This window comes from Otolemur garnettii, unplaced genomic scaffold (genome assembly GCF_000181295.1).
Source record: "Otolemur garnettii isolate 467f Iridium unplaced genomic scaffold, OtoGar3 scaffold00147, whole genome shotgun sequence".
NCBI classification, from domain to species: domain Eukaryota; kingdom Metazoa; phylum Chordata; class Mammalia; order Primates; family Galagidae; genus Otolemur; species Otolemur garnettii.
The window spans coordinates 4,152,217-4,158,216 of record NW_003852542.1 but is presented as its reverse complement, the minus strand read 5'-3'; positions in this window follow the sequence as shown (position 1 = coordinate 4,158,216).

Sequence of the window (6,000 nt, the reverse complement as noted above, 5' to 3'; positions counted from 1 at the left end):
TTGTATTTCAAATTGTATATAAACTAGCACAATGTACCCCATAAATACATTAATGTACACAGCTATAATTTAATTAAAAAAAAAAAAAAGTTGTAACTGGCTGCTGCCCAGAAGTCTGATTACTCAGGTGTTACCTGAGAAACTAAAAGCAACATAGACCCCTCTTTGGCCTGTGAAATTCCCCCACCGTTAGCCTCATAAAAAAGGTTCCTACTTCATCTCTTTGTTCAAATGGATACGAGAGATTTTGCTCTTATCTTCTTGCTTTGTGCCTGTCTCTAAGCACCAGTGTCACCGTGTTTGGCATTAGCTGCATATCAGGTACACAAGCCTGAATTTGGGGTCAGACATCAGATTCGAAATGTGAACAACTACCACCTCGAAGTAGTTCTAATCTATTTTTATCACTCCAAAGTAAGACCTCTTTTCCAATAAGCAGATTCTCCCCTTTCCTCCCAATGTCCCCCTGAGCCCACAAAGCTGTGTTCTGCCTCTCAGATTTGTCTATTCTGGATATTCCATGTAAGTGGAATCACACACATGTGACCTGTTATATCTGGCTTCTTTCACTTAGTGTAAGGTTTTAAGGAATTTCCGCACTGTAAAATGTATCAGTACTTTATTTTATGGCTGAATAATATTCCATCATGGGCATGTAACACAATTTGTTTATCTATTCAGCTGTCAGTAGACATTTGGACTGTTTCTACCTTTCCCCTGTTGTAAATAATGCTGCTATGAACATAGGTGTACAGGTACTTGTTTGAATGTCTGTTTTCAATTCTTTTGGGTGTACATATAGGAATGGAATGAAAGATCATATGATAATTTTATGTTTAACTTTTTGAGGAACTACCCAACTGTTTTCCACAGTGCCTAAAACATGTTACATTTCCACAGCAATATATAAGGGTCCCAGAATCTCTATAATCTTTGCTAACATTTGGTATTTTTTTATTACAGTCATCCTAGAGAGTGGAAGTTAGTATTTCATGTGGTTTTGATTTGCATTTCAGTGATAGCGAATGATGTTGAGCATCTTTTCATGTACTTGTTGCCTGTATATCTTCTTTGCAGAAATAGCTATTCAAGTTTTTGCCTATTTTCTATGGGCTTGTTTCTGTGGCTCAAAGGAGTAGGGCGCCGGCCCCATATGCCGAAGGTGGCGAGTTCAAACCCAGCCTTGGCCAAAAACTGCAATTTTTTTTAAATATGATTTTAGCTATTCAGGACCCCTGGCAATTCCATACCTATCTGAGGATCAAAATTTCAACTTCTGCAAAAAAAAAAAAAAAAATGCTTGCTGGACTTTGTATAGAGAGTAAACTGAATCTGAAGACCACTTTGGGAGTATCAATGTCTTAACAAGATGAAGTCTTCCAATTCATAAAGACAAGATGTTTTAACAATGGTCTAGATATGAAGTTCAACAAGGTTTTGTAGTTTTCATTGTATGAATGTTTTTACTCCCTGCTTAAATTTATTCTAAAAAAAATTAATTGTTAGTTGCTATTATAAGTGGATTTATTTTATTAATTTTATTATCAGATTTCTCATTGCTGGTGTATAGAAATAATAATTGATGTTTTCTGTGTTTAACTTATACCCTGAAATTTTGTTTACTTTGTTTATTAGAGCTAATAGAATGGTTTATTTGGGTTTTTCTACATATAGGCTTGCGTGTTTTGTGAATAGAGATTGTTTTACATTCTTTTCAGTTTGGGTACATTTTGTTTCTTTTTCCTGCCTAACTTCCTGCCTAGAATTTCTAGCTCACTGCTTAATAGTACTGGTTCATGTGAGAGTATTTGTATGGTCTGTGATCTGAAGTGGATAGCTTTTAGTATTTATCATTGAGTACAATGTTAGCTATAGATTCTTCACAAATGCCCAGGGTCCATTTTATAGTGACCAATTTTGCAAAAGCTCTATAGCTACTCATGTGTCATCACTGAAAGGTCTTTTCCTTTATTTTGTGTTTAGTTTTTTGATGGACATTTTCTTGAACACCAGTACATAGGAATGCCATTTATAACTCTGCCCTAGACATAACTTTCTTCTTGTGTTAAACATAGAGATCAACAAAGATGAAAGAATACTTAGGATTTTCTTAGGTCTTTTCTGAGAATACATCCCTAGATGTGTTTGTGGCTTTATAGATTCTCCTACATACGTGAGAGAATTTAAATGCCCTCATTTCCCAAAGAAACCCCCTACCCAGATTTTACTCTCAGACTTCAGCCTGTGTATTTTATGTCTCAACCATGTGTATCTCCCTAGGTAGCTGCAGATTTTTCATTTGTCACATTTTTTTTAAATACACCTGCATGTTCTGCCCTAAGTGAGTTCAAGTAAAACAGAAATGAGTCCTCTCTGTCAGTGATTTAGGTAGTCCCTAGTTTAGAACAGACACAGTCATTTACATCACTTTCCTGTAAGTTATCTTAAAGAAACCATAGACACATCTTATTTACGAATCTCATGCAGACAATACCAGAACCAGAGACCTCATCTCTAATATAGCAGAAGCCACTTATCACACAGTTATTTAGCTTTCACATTTTCACAAACTTCCCCTCAACTTTATGTAGCCACATGTCCTGGTGGTGTTGTAATTGCATTTGTTTCGTGCTCACATTCTTGCTTCTTTTCTCACAACATAAAAATTTGGTGCATCTGACCTTTACTAAAACACGATCTTCACTTTGTATTCATTCTACCGTCCTATCCCATTTTCTACACAACTTTATAGAGAGGGCATTTCTTATTTTCAAAATTAGTGAACAGGAATGTCTTAAAATAAAACAAAGTTTCATCTGTGCAGCTCTTCCTGTAGGCATTTTTCTACTGTAATTTGGAGAAATACATCCACAGAACAAGGTGGAACTAGATTTCTCATCTTGGTCCCCAAGCTCCTTTTGTAATTCTGTACTTTGGCACCTTTCCAAGGATCACACTGAGACATTTTAACTGGTTTATGATGTGTGTATGGTTTTATTTTTTAATGAGCTTAGCCATGGGGACCTCCCAGAGAATGAGGATCTCATTTAGGGGATAAATTGCTTCCTGCTGTAAGGACTCAAGAAAACTTCCCTTCTGCCAGTTTTCTCCTCACTTCACTTCACCTCATTTGTTCAGCAAAAGTTTATGTGCAAATATAATGTCCAGATCACCATGGGGAGGGGGCAGTACACAGTCTGGGAAACACAGGGAATTAATCTAATTGTTGAAGTATTAAAATGGCCATAACCACCTAAGGCGAGAGAATTGGTTTCAGCAACTATTGTGACTAGAGATCAAATGACCAATAATTCCACCCGAGGAAAGAGAAAAAAATCAGCATCGGTTTCTCTCTGCTTCATCAGTACAACAAAAAGACATACCACAAAATTAAATCGGAATACCTTAATTAGGGTAATGTGGCCCATGTACAAAGAATGTAAATACCAGCTTGAAAATCTCAACAAAAGAAATTTTGAAGGACAGGAGTGTCCTTGTTTCTAGTGAGTTCTAGAGTCAAAGCTTAATGTCATTAAAATTTAACTTACTGCTTATATTCCTTTGTACCTGGCCAGGCCTGTGTAGCCTAGGAGAAATGAGGCAGATCTTAAGACATCCTTATTGCAACTTCCCACCCATTGGTTTCAATTCTACATTTGGAGCTTCTTCATAGAAAACTATAAACCCTAGTGTTTCAGCCCTGAAATGTTTTAAGATAGCACGTCCCATTCCTTTCTAATTTTTCTCTCCTCAAAATAAAGGAAATCCTGTGTGTTGTTAGAGAAGTGACCTAGAAGAATGAGGGAAAAAGCAATCTCTCAATTCCTGGCTGTCCAATGTGAAGGTGTGCGGGCGTGAAGCCCTAGCATGTTCACATATGGACCCTGTAAGAAAATGGCTTCCCAAGTGTGCCCCTGGAAAAAATGAATTGACCCAAATGCCCACCAGGCCTGGCCTTCAGGGGAAAGTGTACCAAGCAGAAAAGAGAACCTGCTTTCCAGTTACACCAGATGCCTGAATTTCCTCAAGCCCTCCCTCTTCCTTCCTTGGTGATTCTGGAATGGATGTGCTTTACAATAGGCATAATGCCTTGGGTAAGAGTTGTCTTGATTAGGCTATAAACACACCCTCTTATGAGAAGAAATTAGTCAGGCCTTCAAATCCTGTAGAATGAATAAACCACAGGGCAAGGCAATTTAGTTTAAATAATTGAGAGATATCCAGTGAAATGAATACTCCCTAAATATCTATGCCCCTAAAGGAAGAAGTCATCCCCACTTGTTCAATGTTTTCTCTCTGGGAAAATTTCCATCAGGGCAGTTGCTGACTCATCCATGTTTCTGTTCAAGTCCTTGAGTCTTAGAACTTAGGCTTTGGACACAATTACAGGTTAGAAAACAAGACAGCCAAGATTATTCTTGTCTCCTATCTTTACAGAAATGGATCTCTAATTTACAGACAACTTCATATGTTGTGAAATATAGTATTTTATTATGTAATATATGTAGGTATCTAACAGACCCTCTGAATGAAAGCCTGAAAATTACCATACACAAGACAATTATTAGTTGATTATTTAGATACATTCCAAGTATGTATGTGACACAAAGTGTAAGAAGATACAAAGAATTATAAGATACTGTCTCTATTTGAAAACATGCTCTCCAATCAATTAATCTAACTAATGAATAATTTGAAATACAAGCCAAAAAGATGATTGGTGGCTTAAGACATATACATTGGGATTAAGCTGAGGCTTGAGTGTGCATAAGAGTTGTAATGAATAAATGAATACAGAAAAATTTCCATAGTGAGCTGTGCCATGGCTAAGAACTGTTATGCATACTTCTTCCTCTCCAGAGTCGAGGCCCAAAAAGTACACCTGTCTTGGTTCTTTTGTGTTGCTCTAACCTGAACCTGGGTAATTTATAAAGAAAATAAAATTACTTGACTCATGGTTCTGCAGGATATACAAGAAATATGGTGCTGGCGTCTGCGTCTGGGAAGGGCCTCAAGCTTCTTTCACTTGTGGTAAAAGGGAAAGGGGAGCCAGCATGGGCAGAGAGCACACAGTAAGAGAGGGAGCAAGAGAGAATGGGGGTGGAGGGTAGGAGGACCAGGCTCTGTTTAACAACGAACTCCCATGGGAAATGATAGACTGAGAAATCACTCACTTTCTCTCCCCAGGAGGACATTAATTTATCCATGAGGGATCTGGTCCTATGACCCAAATCCCTCAAATTAGGCTCCATCTTCATCACTAGGGGTCAAATTTCAATGAGATTTTGAGGTGTTAAACAAACCAAACTACAGCAATACCCCCAGAGCAACAATCTAATAAGAAGTTAAAATAACACATTTGAGAAAATACCTTGTTCCCCTAAATGCAGAGTTTTTGATCAAATATGCTTAATATTAATACTAAAGTACACTTCCTACCCTTCAGATTAGAGATAACTGAGCTTTGATGGATACTTGGCCTTGCTTCCTATTCAGTGAGAATGGAATTAAGGGATCTTCCTACCACTACCCAGGTGTTTCCCTGAGTACAGGACATAGGACAAGAAGCATAAAGCTAGACACTGGCTATAGGCACAATAGCCATACTGCAAATAAAATATCAATTTTCAGAGAAGACTGAAAGGGTATATTGGAGTCAGATATCAATAAACACTGTAAACTAACAGAGTACTCAAAATTATTAGAACTATGGAGATTCTTATTTCCCTATTTTCCCACCATTAAGGTTAAATCATGAAGCCCCTGTGCCATAGAGAAAAAAGTACTTTCAAGAGTTCAGTGGACAGATTTGAATTTAAAGCCAACATCTTTGCAACTATAATGTTAAAAGTCTAAAATCTTAAGAATTTGAATCTTAAAAATTAAAAATTCTGAAATCTCAATCTCATGAAATAGAAAAACTAGCACCAGTGCAGAAGGAAATACCACAGAGTGGGACCAGACAGACAGCTTGGCGCACCTGTGGTAAGTGTATATGCC